The 20,361-nt window shown below is 38.2% G+C and overlaps 2 non-coding genes across 2 annotated transcripts; both read left to right on the top strand.

Moving 5' to 3' along the window:
- The first annotated feature begins 12,589 nt into the window (after positions 1 to 12,589).
- On the top strand, positions 12,590 to 12,661 carry TRNAP-AGG (transfer RNA proline (anticodon AGG)). Its single transcript has one exon. It is a non-coding gene; the product is annotated as a tRNA-Pro (tRNA).
- A 74-nt stretch (positions 12,662 to 12,735) lies between these two features.
- Positions 12,736 to 12,807, top strand: TRNAH-GUG (transfer RNA histidin (anticodon GUG)). The gene has a single exon. It is a non-coding gene; the product is annotated as a tRNA-His (tRNA).
- Positions 12,808 to 20,361: the final 7,554 nt, after the last annotated feature.

Genomic DNA, 20,361 nt, shown 5'->3' with positions numbered 1-20,361 from the left:
TGTAGTCCTTAAGAAAGGTGCAAAAACACTTGACTGGGTTAGTTCTTGGGTCACTTTTCGTAGTCCTTAAGAAAGGTGCGAAAAATGCTTGATTGGGTTAGTTCCCGAATCCTTTATGGCCTTAAAAAGGTGCTAAGTCCTTAGAAAAATGTGCAAAAATGTATGACTAGGTTAGTTCCCGTGTCACTTTTTGTAGTCCTTAAGAAAGGTGCAGAAACTCGTGACCGGGTTATTTCCCGTGTCACTTTTCGTTGTCCTTAAGAAAGGTGTGAAATATTCGATCGGGTTGGTTCTCGTGTTACTGTACTCTGAGAACATTGAAAGAACATTATTTGTTTTGATAAAGATATAAAACTATTGATAAAACCTTCTCAGGTTAGTCGAGTTCCACGATCGATCAATCGACTTTCCTGTTATTGGCTCCTTTAACCAGTATGTTCTCAGTTTTGTTTCTTAGTCAATGATGTATGGTCCTTCCCAAGTTGGAGTTAATTTTCCTTGATTCCTGGGGTCTAAAGCTCCCATCCTTCGTAACACCAAATCTCCCGCTCAGTATCTTCGGCCTTTTACTCGGGAATTGTAGTATCGAGCTACCCTTTTCTGGTACAATTGATTCCTATGGTGGGCCTTCTCCTGAGCTTCTGGCAGAAAGTCTAAGTTTGTTCTTAGGCCCTGGTCATTTTTTTTCCCATCAAAAGTGTTGTAATGGATTGACCTGGCCAGAACCTCTACTGGAGCCAAAGCTTCAGTGCCATATGCTAGGCAAAATGGTGTCTCCCTTGTAGGGGCTCCAGTTGTAGTATGGTACTACCACATGATGCTCGGGAGCTCCTTGACCCAAAGAGCCCAACTATCCTCTAGTCTTTTCTTCATCCCGTTTAGTAGTGTTCTATTTGTGACATCAACTTGCCCGATGCTTTGTGGATAAGCAACCGAGGAATAGCTGTGAAATCCAGCCCTAGCCTAACCCTAACCTTGACCCGGAATCCTTGATGTTTGTAGGTCTGAAGACCCGAAGTGGAGGAAGAAGACAATTGTGGGCCCTCTCAGTAGAAGACATGGTGTTTGATTCCGAACCCATGGACATTGATGATGGTGCTCCATACTTAGATGCATTGTCAGTATTTGATAAGAAGCTGCACCTTAAAGAGGGGGAGTTTAGTTGATGTACCTAACGCACTTCCGGACTTAATTCGAAGGTAATTCTCTGACCTAGACTTGTTGATGGAGATGTAGTAAAAATCTCATTTGAATTTGAGTTGATCTGGCCTTCCATTTCCCTGTCTGAAGTTGTTGTTCTTGCTTGGACGACTGAGCCAGTCAACCAGCTGGATATTAAATATGAAAATTCTGATTTTTGGATTATTTTATGCCCTACTTAGGTGAACCACGTAGTTAGAACCCTATTCTATTGCTAAGACCTCCTAAGAACATGGGAAGAGCCTCCTAAGACCTATCCTTGGTAGTGGTGAAGTATTCTTACAATATTCTTTGTCTCCCTTTCCCAAGACCATCTCCAAGGTATGTAATCTCTCATTCTCTCTCTAATCTACTCTCACCTCATCTCTTTCTTGATGTTGAGACTATGAAGATGGTGCTGCAACCTTGCAACCACCTCTTTTTTTGTTCCTCCTTGCATTTGTATAAACCCCTCTCATTCTATCAATGCTATGCTCCTATATTGATTCTTAACATTGCATTCTCATGATTTTCTTCATAGCAACATGATTTCATCTCCTAAACTGATTTTTATAGTATGCTAAGTCTGATTTCATGTTAGTAATTGATTCTAATCTATTGTTTATCATTCCCTTAATTGATTCCCTAATTTAGAACAACATTTTTCTAATCATCAAAACAAAATTAGGGCTAAATCCTTTACAGATAATGAATCAAAATTGCTTTAGGAAAGAAAAAACTGAAGTCGAAATTTGAAGTACATTACTGATAGTACTTTTTTAGATTGCTCGAATTCCATGATCGATGAATGTTTTGTCCAATTTTTGGATCACGCAGGTGATATGCTCCAAGATTGGCCTATTGGATGACTATGTATGGGCCTTCCTAGTTCGGTTGCAATTTTCCTTGGTTGGTCAGATTTAAAGCTGTTGTTCAATGAAAAACTAGATCTCCTAGAAAATATTACCTCATTTTTACTCTGGCATTATAGTAGGTGGCAATCCGCCTTTGATATTCTTCTAAGTGGTATTGCGCTCTATCTCTAACTTCATCAATCCAATCTATTTTGGCATTTATTCATTTAATATTGGCATCTTCATCAAACTCTTCTTCTCTAAGTGAGCCTATAACAACCCCCATAATTCTAACCCGAGATCCATATTTTAGGTCTGAGTACCCGAAGTTCCAGTAGGAATAAGCTGTGGATATCCGATTGAAGCTCATGATCCATACCTTGAGCCCATGGATCTGGATTCTACTGATGAAGAACCTACCATACTGGGAACCCGAAGGAGATCCAGTAGAAACCTTAATGGACTGGGAAGGTGGATCTCTAGTCTAAGGCAAGTCTAGCTTGAAGATGTTTGAGATCAAGGCAAGGATCCCCACATGTTGGTTTAAGTTAGATTGGTGTCGGGGAACAACCAATTCAGCAAAGCACCCAACTACTGAAAAGTACTAGGGGCAATTGCTTAAAGCGGTTGATTGACCATCCAAACTCCACAAGTGATTGGTCAAGTCTACTTATGGGTTTTTAACCCTGTTTTACCCCGACATTATATAAATAGCCATCCACGACCTAATTTCATATTATTTTATTTGTGGAGGCTACTGTGGATAGTTAGGAGGTAGAATACACGTGTTTGGTGGTGAAGAACGCTTGAATCACGAAGAAGGTTTGATTCATGCTCGATTTTATGAATCGGTTGGAGGTTAGTTAATCACACACTCCCCCTATTTGTCTCTCTTTATTAGTAGTTTGTTTTTCTTCCCTCTATGATCATGTAGATAGTGAGCTGAGGTGGTTAGGATCCTTCCATCGATGATCGCGACTAGATCACACCCGAAGATGGATTCTTATATCCGAATCAAGGGTTGGTTTAGTTGAAGGAGATGAAGTGGTTCTAAATGTTCTTATTTTGTATCTCTAGAAGGAGATGAACTCTCTAGAATGTTAAGGACGAAATTCTGATTTGGATCATCCCAAAATCAGATCGAGGATGGGTGATCAAAAGTTGAAATTTCAGACTTGAGATTCTGTCAGATAGAGGGGTGGTTGGTCATGGCGGTTGATTGACCCAACCAACCGCCATGAGCAACCGGTTGGGTCACAGAAGCCTTATCATCTTGATTGTTGCTCTGTTTTGACTTCTGTAATCTAGGTGATCTCTGAGGTTTACTAGACATGTTACTTATGAAGTTTGATTGTACTTCAGTAGCTTTTTCACTTTGACAGGTAAGGTTACATTTCTATATATATGAATTGGCATGTAATGTAACAAGCTATTTATAACTTGAATGCATAAGTGATCATATAACTTGCTATTACAGTAGTTTAAATGATTCATTGATAATGATATGCTGTGAATGATGATTTGATGGACTTGAATTATAATGTGATATTGAAAGATGAAGTATTGTAACTATGATTGAGGGTATCCTTATTGGGTATCCTTAGCTTGGGATATCAGGGACTATGGTATATGACACTTTTCTCTAATGCCCCCAGCACTATCATGGTTGCTGGATTACATACCTAGGAGGTTTAGATTGCATGGTTAGATACTCATACATCCTACTACCCTTTTGACAGGGGTATTAAAGTCGAATGATCCGTTTGAACGATGACGTGACTTTATTTTATCCTACAGCGGTAGCCAGTTTGTACGGAGACTTAATGTTCCATGTTCATCATGCATTGGTAGGGTTGCATATGTTAGGGTTGGGCTCATGGGCGTCCAATAAGCAGCTTGGGATTCGTGTAGGGACATGATAGCATCCACGCCAACAATATGTGGATGACCATAGGGTTAGGGAATGGAGTCCAATAGAGGTAGTCAGTCCGTGAGGATTCTCATTCCTAGGTGGAGAAGGATACTGAATTGAGTTGGTTGGTGCCATAGGGGAAGTATCTGAATCACATATAGTATGTTTCTGTAGGACCTTGCATTGTGTTAGAATCCTTAACACTCATGCTAATGGTTGTGGTGACAGAGTGTGGACCTAAACCCCAGCCATGGTTGATTGATGGGGACCGAATCCCTTGCTTGGGATCCCAATAGAGGTAACCAGTCCGTGAGGGATCAGAGTGACTAGACCTACCCAAAGGAGGGTTGGTGTTGTATCTTAAAGCATGTCTGCCATACTAGAGACTTGCATGGTTAGCTACTAGATGCGTCCATAATTATGCATTTCATTTTTCCTTTATGTTATTTACCATATATAATGTTGACATGTTTATGAGATTTGTTGCCTTATTGTGTTCGTCAGAACTTATCCTTTTGTGGATTATTTCATATTTTTCAGATGGCAATATTGAAACGGGAGAAGTTCCGTATGACTGGGAGAACTCCCTTGAATAGACTCTAGAGGCGTCAGTGGGAGGTAGCAATGCACAACACAAAGCCACCTGTGGGTGCATGGAGTGCACTTATAGCTCCTTGTTTGTGAAATAAAAATAACCGCAAGCGTACGATATCGTGTAGCTAATGGGTCGATCTTAAGGAGATATGCCACTTAGAATTTAATCTCTTAATGGTAATGCGAAAATGCAACAATTCAAAGATTTTAACTAATTAATTAAATTAAACGAGCGGTCCTAATCCATACATCAAATGCAATCAAATTGAGACAAAAAATAAAACAAACATAACCAATGCATAATAAATAAAAGGCAGAAAAAAATGCAAACAATAAATAAATAAAAATAAAAAGGGAAGTGATCCGAGTGTTAGCTCTGGATCTAGGGAAGGAGAGTATAATTATAATGACTTTGACCGTGGACACTTTGCCGTAGCTTACAGTCCACTGATCGGGGGAACGGATATTAGAGAAAAAAATTTGTAGAAAATAATTAATCAAAACAATAAAAGGAAAAGAGAAACCTTAACCAAAGAGAGGCATGACTATAGGCATCTTTGATCAAGGACCCAGGGGAAGGGAGAACAATAAATAAATGTTGAAAGTAAATTGCAGAAAGTAAATAACAGAACAATAAAAAGAAAAAGGAAACCTTAACCAAAGAGAGGCACGACTGTAGGCATCTTTGATCAATGACCTAGGGGAAGAGAGAACAATAAATAAATGTTGAAAGTAAATTTTAAATTAAGAATATGGAGAGGTAGATAGAAGCTGGAATGGAGGGGGGAGAGAAGATTATTGAGAAGGTTACTTACTTGCATCTTTGAACTTCAAATAATAGAAAAGAATTGAACGAATGATTCGAATCTTAGCCTACCGTAACAACCAATGATCTAGATCTGCAATTGCTAGACCCAGAGAAAAACAAATCCTCAAATTTGAAACTTGAACTTGAACTTGAAATTGAACTTGAAATTGCATTACATAGAAAAATTAAACCTAAACATTCAATCTAAAAATTAGAATCTCACAAAAGCAATCAAAGAAAACAAGAGAAAGCCTAAATAAACAAAAGAGAAAAGAAAGAGTGCTTCTCCTAAGCTCTAGAACACGTTTTCCCTTGATGGAGTATACTCTCTTTTTATAGAGTTTACATGGGATATGAATCTTGACAGAGTTTGAATCAAACTCAAAGTTTCTATTTGACTCAACCGATTAGGGTTTTAGCGTACTAATCGGAATGACGTAGAGAGATAAAATGCACAATTCCACCATTGGATTTGAGGATCAAGAAGTCATGAAGCTCTCTTTAAAATATCAGCTTGATCGGACACCGGATGACCATTCGATGAAGGGCTTGATCGAAGTTGGATAGAGACATTCAAAAACGAGATTTCCCCCTCTTCCTTCTCTAAATATAATTCTTTTTCCTCTTTTTCTTTCTTTGATCAAGTCCTAAATAGAAAATAAGATATTGAAGTATGCAAGGACTCTTTTCTCCATTAGGACTCTCTCAATAATACCTCTGTAGATTTGATTGATACTTTCTAATCTCAGTTGTATATCAAAATTTACTTCTTTATTTCTAAAATATTTTGGAGTTGACCCATAATCACATCTCTAGCCCATCATGCTCCAGATCAGACCCATTTCGCACTTGAGAAGTTGAACGGACCTCTTGACTTGTAAAATTGCATGTTTCATACCAAAAACTCCAAATATTTGCTTAAATCTTGAAAAGTCCTAAAATCTGCAAAAACAACATAAAACCCAAGGTAGCTCCACTCTAAGTGTGTAAATGCATGATTTATGCCCTAAGATTTCACACATAAATGTACTCATCACTTCTATTGATGACAAAAGGATCCAGATGGTTTGCCATTTTGATAAGTCAATGAAGGAAGGATTTATGACTCCATTCATCGAGAGATTAGAAGAGAAGAGTGCCATCCTTGAGAAAGAATAGAATAATAATTAAACTTTGATTTCTTTTGCTTCCGTTGAGATACCATCTTTGGACACGTTTATTTTATTCATTTCCTTTGATTATATTCTTTCCTCATGGGATTCTAGACACTTGTATATCCTTTTTATTTAATTATTAAATTGTTCTTTCTCTTGATTTACTATTATGTGCATTTATTATCATTGATGGCTAAACCTTGGATCTTGTGACTGTGGATCGCATCCACGGGTTGTCTAGCGGGACCTATACAGGAGGGTGGGGTGTGACAGAGCCGACCTACGCTTCAACTGGCACTCGGGCCTCAACTTCGTATGCAATTCTGAAAGGAGACTCTCCAATGGTTGTCGTAGGTGTTGTTCGGTATGACCAGAGTACTCTTGGAAGTTCTTCGACTCATCTTCATTTTAGCTGGTCGAGCCTCTTCTTCAATCCTTTGAGCATGATACGGTTGGTGACTTCAACCTGTCTATTACTCTGGGGGTAGGCTATTGAATATAGATGGTGCTCAATGCCTTGATCTTTGCAGAATCTTTCTAAAGCAAGGTTCTAAAATTGCTTTCCGTGGTTGGTCACAATAATTTTTGGAACTCTATATCTATAGATAATGTTATATGTGATGAAGTGTTCTAGCTGGGCAATATTTATTGACGCCAGAGGTTCTACTTCCACCTACTTTGTGAAATAATCGACCGGATCACTAGGTATTCTCTTCCTCCTAAAGCTTTTGGTAGTTTTTCTACTACGTCTATCCCCATCTTGCAAAAGCAATTGTGGATAAGATTGATGTTAGTGGTATTGTCAGGCTGCAAGGTACAATGGCATGAGCTTGGCACTTGTCACACTTCCAAACATATGCTTTAGCGTCTTCTTACATGGTCAGCCAGAGGTAGCACTTGTCTTAGTGCTTTGTCTACAAGTGCTCATGCACCTATATGTGTTTCGCATATTCCTTTATGTATCTCCCATAAGACCTTATTGGCTTCTGGGGAACCCAAACATCGGAGAAGTGGTTGGGTGAGCGACTTCTTATAAAGTAACCCATCCCTGACTATATATCGAGTAGCTTTCTACTAAATAGCTCGAGCTTCTTTTTGTCCTCCGGAAGTTGACCATTCTCTTGAAAGCAAATGATCGGGTCCGTCCATCCTTGTTTGACCACTATTTGCATCTAGTCGACCACATATATGCTCAAACTCTTCAATTATTCCAGATAGACCACCGACTTTGTAATGTCTAGTTCATCTGTAGCCATGCGAGATGATGAGTTTTCCTGGTCATTCTATGTTCTGTGTACTTGCCTAATTAGTAAATTTGCAAATTGTTTCCTGTATTAGTCGACCAAAGAGAGGTGTTTGCCCATCCTTTTTTCTTTTTCTTCATACACTCCTTTTCCTTGATTCACGATCAGCTGTGAGTCGTTTTTTATCTCCAGATTCTAGATTCCAAGTGTTATAGCTTGTTTTAGTTTGGCCAACAATGCTTCATACTTAGATTCATTGTTAGAAACTTTAAACTTGAATTAGAGTGCATATTTTATTTCAAATCCTCCTGGACTCTGGAGAAGTAATTATGCTCCACTGCCTTGCGTATTGCTGGATCCATCTACAAATAGGACCCATCTTTTTATCTACTTGGGATCCAATTCTTCTTCTACTTGTTCATCCTGTGGATGTTGAGTTTCAACTATAAAGTTCGCTAGGGCTTAACCTTTAATGGCCGGGCAGGGTCAAAACTCAATCTAATGCTCATCGAGCTCAATTGCCCAGGTGACTAATCGACCAGCCAAGTCTAGTTAGTGTAATATTTTCTTTAAAGGAAAATTGGTTAACATAGCAATAGGATGTGACTAGAAGTATGGTTGGATATTTTGAGCAGTAGTTGCTAAAGCTAAGGCCTGGTTGTCCACCCCTAGGTACCTGGTCTTAGTATTTATTGATACATGACTCACACAGTACACATGATTTTGAACAGTATATTCTTCTTGTACCAGCACGACACTGATAGCAATGGATGTTGTTGCTAGGAAGAGGAGTAGTTCCTTCGTTGGGGTCGGCCGTATGAGTAGTGGAGGACTGGTTAGCTTTGCCTTTAACTCATCGAAATCCCTTTGACATTCCTCATTCCAAATTTCTGCTTTCTGATTGGATACAATCTTTAGAGCTTTGAAGAAAGGTAGACATTTTTCTCTAGACCAAGCAATGAATCTATTTAGTGATGCTAACGGACCAGTGAGGCATTGAATATCTTTTATGTTTCTAGGTGGCTCCGTATCTTGGATTGCCTTGATTTTTCTAGATTGGCTTCGATTCTTCTTTGGGATACCATGAAACCTAGGAATTTTCCTAATGAAACTCTGAATGCACATTTATCTGGATTGAGCTTCATTTTGTATGTTCGGAGTACATCAAATACCTCTGCCAGGTTGGCTACGGGTTGGTCTTAAAGATGCTCTTCACCCACATATCATCTACATAGACCTCCATATTTTTGCCAATCTAGTCGGCAAAAATTTTGTTCACTACTCTTTGTGGTTGCTCCAGTATTCTTTAACCCAAACGTCATTAAGTTGTAATAGTAACCTCCCTTTTAAGTCATTAAGGCAGTGTACTTTTCATCTTCTTGCATCAGAATTTGATTGAACCCAGAGTAGGTGACTATAAAATTGAGCATCTCATGGTCAGTTGTTACATCTATGAGAAGGTCGATCCTTTGAAGAGGGTAGCAGTCTTTCGGACAAGCCTTGTGGAGGTTGATGTAGTCAGTACACATTCGCCACATGCCATTGGCCTTTTAACCATCACCATGTTGACTAGCCAAGTCAGGGGCAGTCAATTGGTTTGATAACCCTAATTGTTTCAACATTTGAACCTCTGTTCGGATTTCCTCATGCTTCTCAACAGAGAAGTTTCTTCTTTTTTGGACAAGAGGAATTGCTTGAGAGTCAATACATAGTCGGTGCTTGACAACTCTTCTGTCAATACGTGGCATATCATATGCTGACTAGGCAAAGACGTCAAAGTTTTCTTCTAGAAACTTGGTCAATCTTGCTTTGAAATATGCCTCTTGTTTGGCACCAATCATTGTGCCTCTAGCTGGATCTTTTAAGCTAAGTTGAATCCTCTCCAATTTCTTAACCGATTCTGCTCTCTACATAGCTTCTTCATCCTGATCGTCCTTGATTTCTATAGTCATTGTGGAGCTCGTCTTGGCTCTCTTCTTCATATAATTGACATAGCATTACCGACTTCATCTCTGGTCAGAATTGCATTTTCCAATGCCATTCTCAGTCGGGAACTTCATCTTCATGTGCATAGTAGTCACCACTTCTCCCAGGGCGCTGAGGGTTGGTCGATCTAGGATGACGTTATAAGCTAACAAGTCCCTTACAACCATATAGGTTGATTGGATGACCTTGTCACGAGGGTACTTGTCAATCCTTTGATCTAACCGAATTGTCCCCTCAGCCTGAGTTGAAGTTCCTATGAATCCATATGGTTTGGCTTTGCATGGGATGGACATCTTGTCACTTAGTTTGAGCTTTCTAAAAGCCTTTAGGGAGAGTATATCTACAGACGAACTTGTGTCGACTACGACCCGATGAACTTCGCATCCTGCTAAGATTACTTCAATCACCAATGCATCATCATGGGGAGTCCTAATATCCTTTATGTCTTTCACGGAGAATGTTATAGGTTTTGATGAAACCCTAACTTCCAACCTCTTGAGTTTAGCATTCCCCACATATCAGGCTTTTCTCTTTGCCTACTTGACAGGCTCCTCTTTTGGACCACCGGGCACTGTGTAAATTGGAGTATGCCCTCTCTTCTGATTATCATCTCTAGACCTTGGTCAACCTTTGCTAGGGCTTTGGCGTCTTTCTCTACTAGTCCACCTTGCTTTTTTTTTTTTTTTCTGTCTCTGGTAGATGACCGAGCAACATCTTTTTTTGTTCAGAGATACTTCTTTAGATGCCCTATGAGATGAGTTTCTCGATCTCTGCCTTCAACTTCCTACAATTGTTAGTTCAATGTCCATGATCATTATGAAAGTCACAATACTTACTTTTGTCTCGATCTTTTGGTCAAGATTGAAGCTTGCTTGGCCATTTTAAAAGGCTTTGACTCTTGATCTACATCAGATTTCTGATCTGTTTGTGTATAGTGGAATAAGTGTTCCTTCAGGAGACTGCTTTTTGGGCTTTGGCCAACCACTTCTATTAGTAGTCATGACCGACTCCGATTTTGCTGAGGCTTGTCTTTATTAGCTTTTTGTCTCTACAGCAAGCTCTTTCCTTCTAGATTCATTCGTTTCGGATATCACTTGCTGCCTCGGAAACGGTCGAGCAAGTCTACATAAGTCTCAGACAAGTCTTGCAAAATTTTTGAGCGGTCGATCATGATTGATTCCTTAATAGATTACGTGAAAGGCTATCTTCTAATCTAGTTCTCAATTTGAATAGTCAAATTGTTGAATCTCTAAAGAAAGTCTCTAATTAGCTCTCAATGTCCTTATCGTATTGTAAATAGGATATCCTCTCTCTTCTTTGTGCTTACCGCACTTTGGAAGCATGATAGAAATACTTGACCTAGCTGCTTGAAATTTGAAATTGATCTGTCCTTTAAACCTAAGAACCATTGGTACGCTACACCCCTTAGTGAAGCTGGAAAAATTCAGCATAAAGCTACTTCACTATGCTTGTATGAGGACATCACCAATTTATAGTGCATGATATGTTGCCTTGGACATTGAGTCCTATCGAACAAAGTGAGGGCCGCGCACTTGAAATCTTTTGGCATACCTACTTCTAAGAAAGCCCGAACAAATGGATCACCCCTCAATACATAATATAGGTCCTCTTTTCTTGCATATTTAAACCCTCTTAGTTTATCATCTAACTCTTTGAACAGCTTGTCAACATATGCAACTTTTCTGCCCGGAACATCATGGTCACCCATTCCTTTACGATGGTTGATCAATAAGCGGTTACCTCATATTTCAAATCTGTCATCATCTTCATCAGTATCTTGACTTCCTCTAGGGGGAGGGTCCTAAGTATGTATGGACATTGCCCCACGTGCTAGTCAAGTTGGATCACTTTCTTTTTCTTTTCCTTTGTTGAGATTTCTTTTAGGTGGTCATTGGGAGTGGTTGAGCGAAGGTGCTCAGCCCTCGCCTTACTTTGACCCCTTGTCCTCCAGCCTTCCATCTTGAAGCATTTGATTTCCTTGTTGGCCGCTAGGTTGTGGGATTACTTGTCGATGGACACTAGCCCTGATCAACTCGTTCACTCCATAATTTGTCTCTGTAACTCATTAAACTGACCAATGGTCACAAAATGGTTTGGATTGGATGAACCAGCAAGGGCATCATTAAACATAAGACTCTGCCCTAGAGCTAGGGCTAGATCATGGGGTTGGATCCCGGGTCCTTGAGGATTATTCAGTTGGCTTCTTCTAGCAATCTGAATCTAAGTACCACCATGGCTTCTTAATCTATTTCCCATATATGGTGCAAAAAACTATTGCTTTAAAATCCTGTTCGTCAACGCAAGTGAACTGACCTGTAAAAACATGCTCGACCAGGTTGGTCAAGTTATGCCTCCGACGAGCAAGTTTGTGAATGCACATAGCCTTAGAAGAAGAATATGGGTTGAAGACCTCTCAATGCTAGAAGGAAATCCAAAAGAATGCGTAATTGATTGTGGGTGAGTGCTAGGTTTAAATAGAAAATCTGAGTCATACTTCGTTCGTTCGTTAAGGTTTACAGATCTCTCATGATCATCAAATCTGAATGTTCTGTGTATAAAAAGTAATAGAGTCCATATCGATTTCTAACAGCGTCCTTGGGCTCATTGTTTGGCCAGTAGTCCGTTATGAAGAGTTAAGAAGTTAATTGTGCTCTACCTCTGTTTATTACTTTTGCGCACATTATGGATATTGGTTAGTCCATGGTTTGACCAGGTCTTCTTTAAGCCGCTTCAAACCTTGTCCGACTGAATTAGTTTGAATCAACCATGATCACTGTATCAAAAGCTGCCCGTATTTATATTGATATCTAGGTTAACGTGGTAATTATTAAGAAATCGGGCATTTGGTCTAGTGGTATGATTCTCGCTTAGGGTGCGAGAGGTCCCGAGTTCAATTCTCGGAATGCCCCCTTAAAAAATTTAAAACATATTCATTCGCGTGAAATGATATATAATTATTATCCCAAAACAATGTAAATATCTAGTGGCTGTAGTTTAGTGGTGAGAATTCCACGTTGTGGCCGTGGAGACCTGGGCTCGAATCCCGGCAGCCACAAATTAATTTTTTTTGTTAAACCAACCCTAAAAGGTGGGGCTACAATAGGATTGGATTTTTGCAATCTCACAATCCCAAGCCCAGTAGTCCTATATATTATAAAGTACGCTCATTCTTACCCTTATCCTAATTTATGATCAAAGATTATTGTCCCTAATCCTAAGCTCTAAAGGGCGAAAGCCAAGCCCATTCTGCTCTGATTGGTTCTGGTTGGCCTTGGCTCTGACCCTAATCTAATTAGCTCTATCTCTGGCACTGATAGGCCTTGATCAACCCTTGCCCTGATTGGCCTTGATCGACCCTTACCAATCAATCTTTGTTTCGTAAATGTTTAATTCTTGGATTTTTTTTTTCTTGACCCGTTAATTTGATGATCCCATGTAGATGTGTACATTGTTGGATCACTTTACAACAATACGTGCTCTTATGTTTATTAGAGACTTAGGTTCAATCTGAGTTGTCTATATGGTATTAAGGTATCAATGAAATATATCACCTTACATTAGTACATAATCAACACATAATCTTATGTTATTAGAATCTTGTGTTCAATCTAAGCTGTCCATATGTTATTAAGGTGTTAAATAATATATATATATATATATATATATATATATATATATATATATATATATATATATATATATATATATATAAAAGAAGTCACATTGTTCAATCTGTTTGAAGTTATTGTGCGCATGGTAAAAAATTTGAGGGAAACTCAAGTTTCGATCGGGTGAAAATGAGAAACTTAGGTGGAAACTTGGAAAATTTCGAAGAAATCGAGAACTTTTCTGTACAAGTTTCGACAGGTTTTAGAGAGTATTTTGGGGTGAGATCTTGTATTTAAGCTAATTAGAGTATAAAGAATACATTTGTTGTATTTTGCTAAAAAATCAATGTAGATATGTCATTCAATGTACATAACATCAATGCAGAGTTGTCCAAAAAGTACATTATAAACTTAACTACTTAAGCCTATAACATTCAATATATAATTTCTAACTTCAAAATAGTTGACAATAAAAGGAAAATACAACTTAGTGTTAAGAGGAGTGCCAAGAATGGATTCATCCTGTGAGCTGAGTATTACTATGCCTGTAACATCCTCTCCTCCAACCAATGAACATAGACATCCCATAACATTTTATGCCTATGGTTGTCAAGTTAATCGACAACTGTAACTTTATGAGTCTGATCATCAATATGATTAAGATAACCAACCTGAAAGAATATGCACTTTGGATAGAGAAGTCCTGATGGAGGGGGTATTTGGGGAAACATGAAATAAACAAAAAAATTGAAAATTTGGGAATGCTACAAAATTTACAGGAAAAAGTCCCAAGTTTCCAGAAAATTTCCCAGGTTTCTACGAAATTTTCCAAGTTTCTACGAAATTTTCCAAGTTTCCACTAAATTTCCAAGTTTCCACGAAATTTCCCAAGTTTCTACGAAATTTCTCAAATTTCCACGAAATTTCCTTAGTTTTCTAAGAAATTTGAGAATTTTCTTCCTCATGAACCAACTGGGTTGAACAAAGTTTCGAGGTTTCGACAAGTTTTGACGAAATTTCGACAGTTTCGATCAAAACTGAGGATTTTTTTTCCGGTCCTTATGAGTTTCGTTTCGCATTTTCCAAAATGGAAAATTGCGGTAGAAACTTCGCAACTTTCGATGGAATTTTGTTCCATGCTTGATTCTCAAGTTCTAGGACAGTGGTCAAACTTCACTCTGGTTTGTCTTTCTCCCCAAGTTTATCCCTCCCTCTCTCTTTTATGTTCTCTCCCTTCTATGGTTTTTCCCCAGTGTAAAACAATTGAGCTTATTCATAAAAGAGAAGATAGAGGGAAGAATTGAAATTAAATTTGGACAGGTTTGAAAATCCAAGTTGATTGTAAAGGTCACACATGAGTTAGAAACATCAGAAAGGATTTGATAAAATGAAAAGTTTATCTTCAAAGTTACTTAAGTATGTTTTCATTCACAATTGTTTAATAAATTAATATCTTTATTCAAAAAAAAAAAAAAAATCCTATTTAAAACCTTGTTAACAAGTTCTTGACAGGTTTGGTTTTGTTTTTGTTTTTTTTTTCTTCGAGATGCCATATTGGAGGCAAATGAAAGATGTCAGTATTTTTAGAATTAAAAATGACTTAGGTCTAACCTCAAGGGGTCCAAATAAAAATTACCCTAAAAATAATACAAAAAGTGAACTCATAGTCTAATATGATCAAAATGATTCAAAGTCAAAATCAAGACTTATATCAAGGTTAATATGAAGATCACGATAAAAATCAAGGACAAGATTATGGTTGATATTAAGGACAACATTAGCGTGAGGATTAGCGCCAAAATTAAGGGGGGAAATTAGGGCCAGGATAAAGCTAAAATGAAGGTCAGGATTAGGGCCAAAATTAGGGCTAGGGTCAGGGTAAGGGTAAAAAATCAATGATGGGTTGGGATGGGCCTAGCTGGCCAAAGAGTAATTACAAGCTCCCCTTGGCCTTGACTCACCCTCAAGGCCAAAGTCTTGAGCCTAAGCCCTATTCGGACTCGAGGTGAATCAGGGCCACAAAGGCCAAACTTGCACCCCTACTAGAAGGGGATCTAGACCCTCTTTTTTTTTTCCTTTCTTTTGATCTTTTTGAAATGATTCATTAGACTAATAATGATAATCAGACTCTGTTACATGCGGTTTTTAGTTTTCTCAATACTTGCGGGTCTTGTCTTCTTCTCTGAAATCATATTATAGCTCCGTCGAAAGAGCCTTCAAGCACTAGGTAAACCTCTCCTATTATAGAAAGATCCAAAAGAGAACTCATCTTGTCCTTGTCCTGGAAACCTACAATCTCTTTCTTACCATTCTGCTTAGACTCTCATTCCTTGAAATATCAATTTCATTATGAACTAGATCTAGTTCCACTTAATTTCTTGCTTTTTTCTGACCTATTAAGAGGATCCATGTTGCTTTTCTGCATAAACTTGTTGTTTCTGATTTGGGTTTAAGTTGTTTTGATTGAAATCCCAAGCCCATAGAACCTCTTTATCTTCTCGGGTGCTAGCTAGCAGCTAGGGTTGTTTTAGGTGTGAATTCATCTAGTTTGACTGTACAAGGAAACTCTGGGAGAGCGAAGAGGGTTACCCTAAATCAGCCTCCAAGTGAGTCATGAAACTATTATGTTGGAATAGTCAAGAACTCAGGGTGTCGTTAGCCCCTGACTAGACAATACTCACATAAAAGTGTTGGTGCAGCAAGGTGATGGTATAACCACTCACAAAACAATTATATATGACTCTCACAAGGAGGATTAAATACACTACAGAAAACACCTTTATGATAAAGATGAAAAAAAAAAAAAAAAAGCTTACATATAAGAAGTGTTACAGCACTTCTCTTTCTCCATTAACTCTCTCTCTTAATCTCTTCCTATCATACACGTTCTATTCACGTGTATTAGCAAACAAGGTGTTTCTACACCTGCTTTCTTCTCTTACTTTCCTTCTCTCCTTCCACTAACTCTCTTTCTTCTTCTAATTACATTTCATAATACCAGGCCTTACTCTATTTATAGAGATTCTTAACTGACTCTATCTTCAACCGCTTCTGAATTTTCCTCAAGCTTCTACAGTTCTCTTGAAAAATCTATATTATTCTAATATCTTCATAAAGTTTCTAATACTTTCTTTGAATTTTCCGACCTTCCAAGTCGGGTTTGAATTTGACACTCCCCCTCAAACTCAACTTGTCATGCCGAGTTGTGCTTTTAATCTCTTGAACACTTCAATCTTAAGTGGCTTTGTAAAAATGTCTGCAATTTGATCTTCAATTTGACAATATGTCAGCTTTCACATTGTTGTCTTTCACATGCTGTCGTATAAAGTGGTACTTCGTATCAATGTGCTTGGTTCTGTTGTGGGCCACTGGTTTTTTGCGAGAGAGAGCGTTGACTTATTGTCAATGTATATGGTTGTAGGATTCTCTTGTGGATGATGCATCTCTTGCTAAGATTCCTTAACCATATTGCTTGGCACGTACACGATGCTGCTGCAATATATTCTGCTTCACATGATGAAAGCGCCATAGTTGATTGCTTCTTTGATGACCATGAAACTACTGCAGATCCAATAAGAAATACATATCCTGAAGTACTTTTTCTTGTATCTAGGTCTCCCCCATAATCACGGTCAGTGTAGCCAACTAGTCTTGGATTATTTGACTAAGTATAGAGCAAACCTTGAGAAGTTGTATCTCTTATGTACCTTAGAATCCTCTTTGTTGCGATGAAGTGACACTGCTTTGGTTCTTCCATGTATCCGTTGACGACACCTACTATATACATGATGTCTGGTCTTGTGAAAGTTATGTACCTTAGGCTTCCAATCAAGCTTCTATAAAAGGTAAGATTGACAAGTTCTTCTTCTGAATCACGTCTCAGCTTCACATTTGTATATGCTAGTGATTCTATTGCCTTGCAACGATCCATCTTGAACTTCTTGAGTACTTGTTCTGCATACTTCTTCTATGAAATGAAGATTCTTTCATCTGCTTGGGTTACCTCTATTCCAAGAAAATATGACATCTTTCCAATATCTGTCATCTGAAATTCTCGTGTCATGGCTTTCTTAAAGTCTTCGATCATACTTGGATTATTTCCTGTGAAAATCATGTCATCCATGTAGAGACAAATGAACATGATATAAGGTGTGTTCATATCAGCTCTTTATCAAGCCGTTCTGCTGGAAATATGCATCAATCCTCATGTTCCAAGCCCTTGGTGCTTGCTTTAAGCCATACAAAGCTTTCTTTAGCTTTTATACCTTATCTTCTTGGCCTTTCTTCACATATCCTTGGGGTTGCTCAATGTATACTTCTTCTTCTAAGTATCCATTGAAAAAATTGACTTTACATCCATCTGATAGATTCTCCACTTGTTCTGAGCTGCCAAAGCAATCAAAAGTTTGATGGTGTCAATCCTAGCAACTGGTGCAAATACTTCATCATAATCAATACCTTGTTGTTGCTTGTAGCCTTTTGCAACAAGTCTTGCCTTGTATTTCTAACTTTTCTTTCTTGATTTGAACTTCATCCTATACACCCACTTTACTCCAGTTGTCTTGTGTCCTTTTGGCAAATTAGTGAGCTTCCACCTATCATTTTTCTTGATTGCTTCTATTTCTTCATCCATGGCAATTTTCCATTTCTTTTCACGAGCAGCTTCTTCATATGTGATTGGATCACATCTGCTAAAGGAAAAATAAATGTAAAATCATCTACCATTTGTATTGGTTCAATAGGGTCGTAGATATCACTAAGCCTTCGTGTTCTTGTAGGAGCTTCTATTGAAGAGTTGTTATTGCCTGGAGTTATTGGAACTGGACTTAGCGGAGAAGCTTGACCTAGATCTTCATTCTGTGTCGGTGCTTGTTCTTGAAGATCTTCTTCATCTTCCAAAAATGTTCCTTTGACATTCTTTTCTTCTTCAGTCCACTTCCAATCATCTGCTTCATTGAAATCAACATCTCTGAGATTACAACTTTATTTCTAATTGGGTTGTAGAGTCTGTAGGCTTTTGTTCTTGCATCATAGCCTGTGAAAATGTGCTTTTCTCCTCTATCATCTAGCTTTCTCCTTTTTTGCTCTGGAATATGTACACATGCAATGCATCCAAAGATTTTGAAATGACTAACACTAGGTTTGTATCCAGTCCATGCTTCAAAACTTGACACTTTTAGCTGGACATCTATTGAGTAGATAAATAGCACATGCTACAGCTTTAGCCCAAAAAACTTTTGGTAGATTCTTACCTTTCAACATGCTTCTCACCATGTCGAGAATTGTGCGATTCTTCCATTCTGCGGTTCCGTTTTGTTGTGAAGTATAAGCAGCTGTAGGTGGGTGCAAGATACCATTCTCTTTGCAAAAAATTTCAAATAGTCTTGAAGTATACTCGCCTCCTCTATCTGACATGTGAGTCTTGATATGATAGCCACTTTGTTTCTCAATCAATGCTTTAAACTCTTTAAATTTATGTAAAGCATCTGATTTTTCTTTAATAAAATATACCCAAATACTATGGCTAAAATCATCAATAAAAGTAATAAAGTACCTGTGACCTCCAAGTGATGCAACCTCAAGTGGTCCAATTATATCGCTGTGAATCAGCTGCAATGACTTTGTTGCTCTTCTTGACTTACCAACTTCAAAGCTTTTTCTGTGTAACTTTCCTCGGATGCATCCTTCACAAATTTGATCTGGATGATCAATCTTTGGTAAACCATTTACCATGTTTGACTTCCACAGTAATTTTAAGCCGCTGAAGCCAAGATGCCCAAGCCACAAATGCCATAACCATGAGTCATTCTTGATGATGGAGTTTAGGCACTTTACCTTTTCTTCTTTGATGTCCAAAGTAAATAGTCTATTCTTAGACATATTTACTTTTGCAATCAAATCTCCAACCTTTTTCATAATAGTGAGTGTGAAATTCTAGAGATGAATATCATACCCTTTTTCTAGGAATTGTCTAAGACTTATTATGTTGCTTTGTAGTCCTAGAACATAATAGACATCTGTGATAAACTTGTGGTCTCCATTCTTCGCCTAGATCATTATCTTACCTTTTCCTTTGACTGGAATCTTAGATGAATCACCAAACAGAACTTCTCCTTGGATTGTCTCGTTCAATTATGTAAAGTATTCTTTGATGCCGTGTATGTGATTACATGCACCGGTGTCAAGGAACCAAGTATGCTCTTGTTCTTTGCCATCTCCTCTATAGGTCAACAACACTGTGGATTGATCGCTCGCCTCTTCTTTAGCAAGGTGAGTCTTTTTTTCGATCTTTGGTTCTAGCTTTTCTTGGCACTCATAGCTGAGATGACCATACCTCTTGCAATTATAGCATTGATATTGGGATCTTTCATTTCTTTGAGAATAAGAACCACGTCCTCTTCATCTCCAACCTCGACCTCTTATATTGGATCGTTCTCGATCATAATTATTTTGTTCTCTCCATCCTCCACATCCACCATAATTGCTATAGTTGCTGCCTCTAAATGTTTATTGTCCATGACTGCTTCGTCCACGATTTCCTCGTCCTTGTCCTCGACTTCTGCTACTTGGTCTTTCATCTTTCATGGATAATTTACTCTGTAGAGCTTGATTCAAACTTTCATCCGGATTTTTATTTCTATTTATCCTTTTCTCATGAACTTGGAGAGAACCCATAAGCTCATCGATAGATAGTGTGGATAGATCCTTAGATTCTTTAATCGCTACTACAATATGTTCAAATTTAGGAACAAGGGATCTAAGGATCTTTTCCATAATCCGGACATCATCTAATATTTCTCCATTTCTCTCCATTTGATTACTAATAGTTTGAACTCAACTAAAGTAATCAGCAATAGACTCAGATGTACTATCACACCCCACCCAACCGGATCCGGTCATACTCGAATACCCGTGGGGGTGATACACCGCAAGATCTAGGTTCAGTGACAAATCGATACAAAACATGTTATAGCATAATTAAATGGACAAGAATAAATCAA

The sequence above is a fragment of the Hakea prostrata genome, chromosome 2 (genome assembly GCF_041222555.1).
Source record: "Hakea prostrata isolate BN-2017 chromosome 2, UWA_Hpros_2, whole genome shotgun sequence".
Taxonomy (NCBI): domain Eukaryota; kingdom Viridiplantae; phylum Streptophyta; class Magnoliopsida; order Proteales; family Proteaceae; genus Hakea; species Hakea prostrata.
This window is presented reverse-complemented; position numbering and strand designations above follow the sequence as displayed.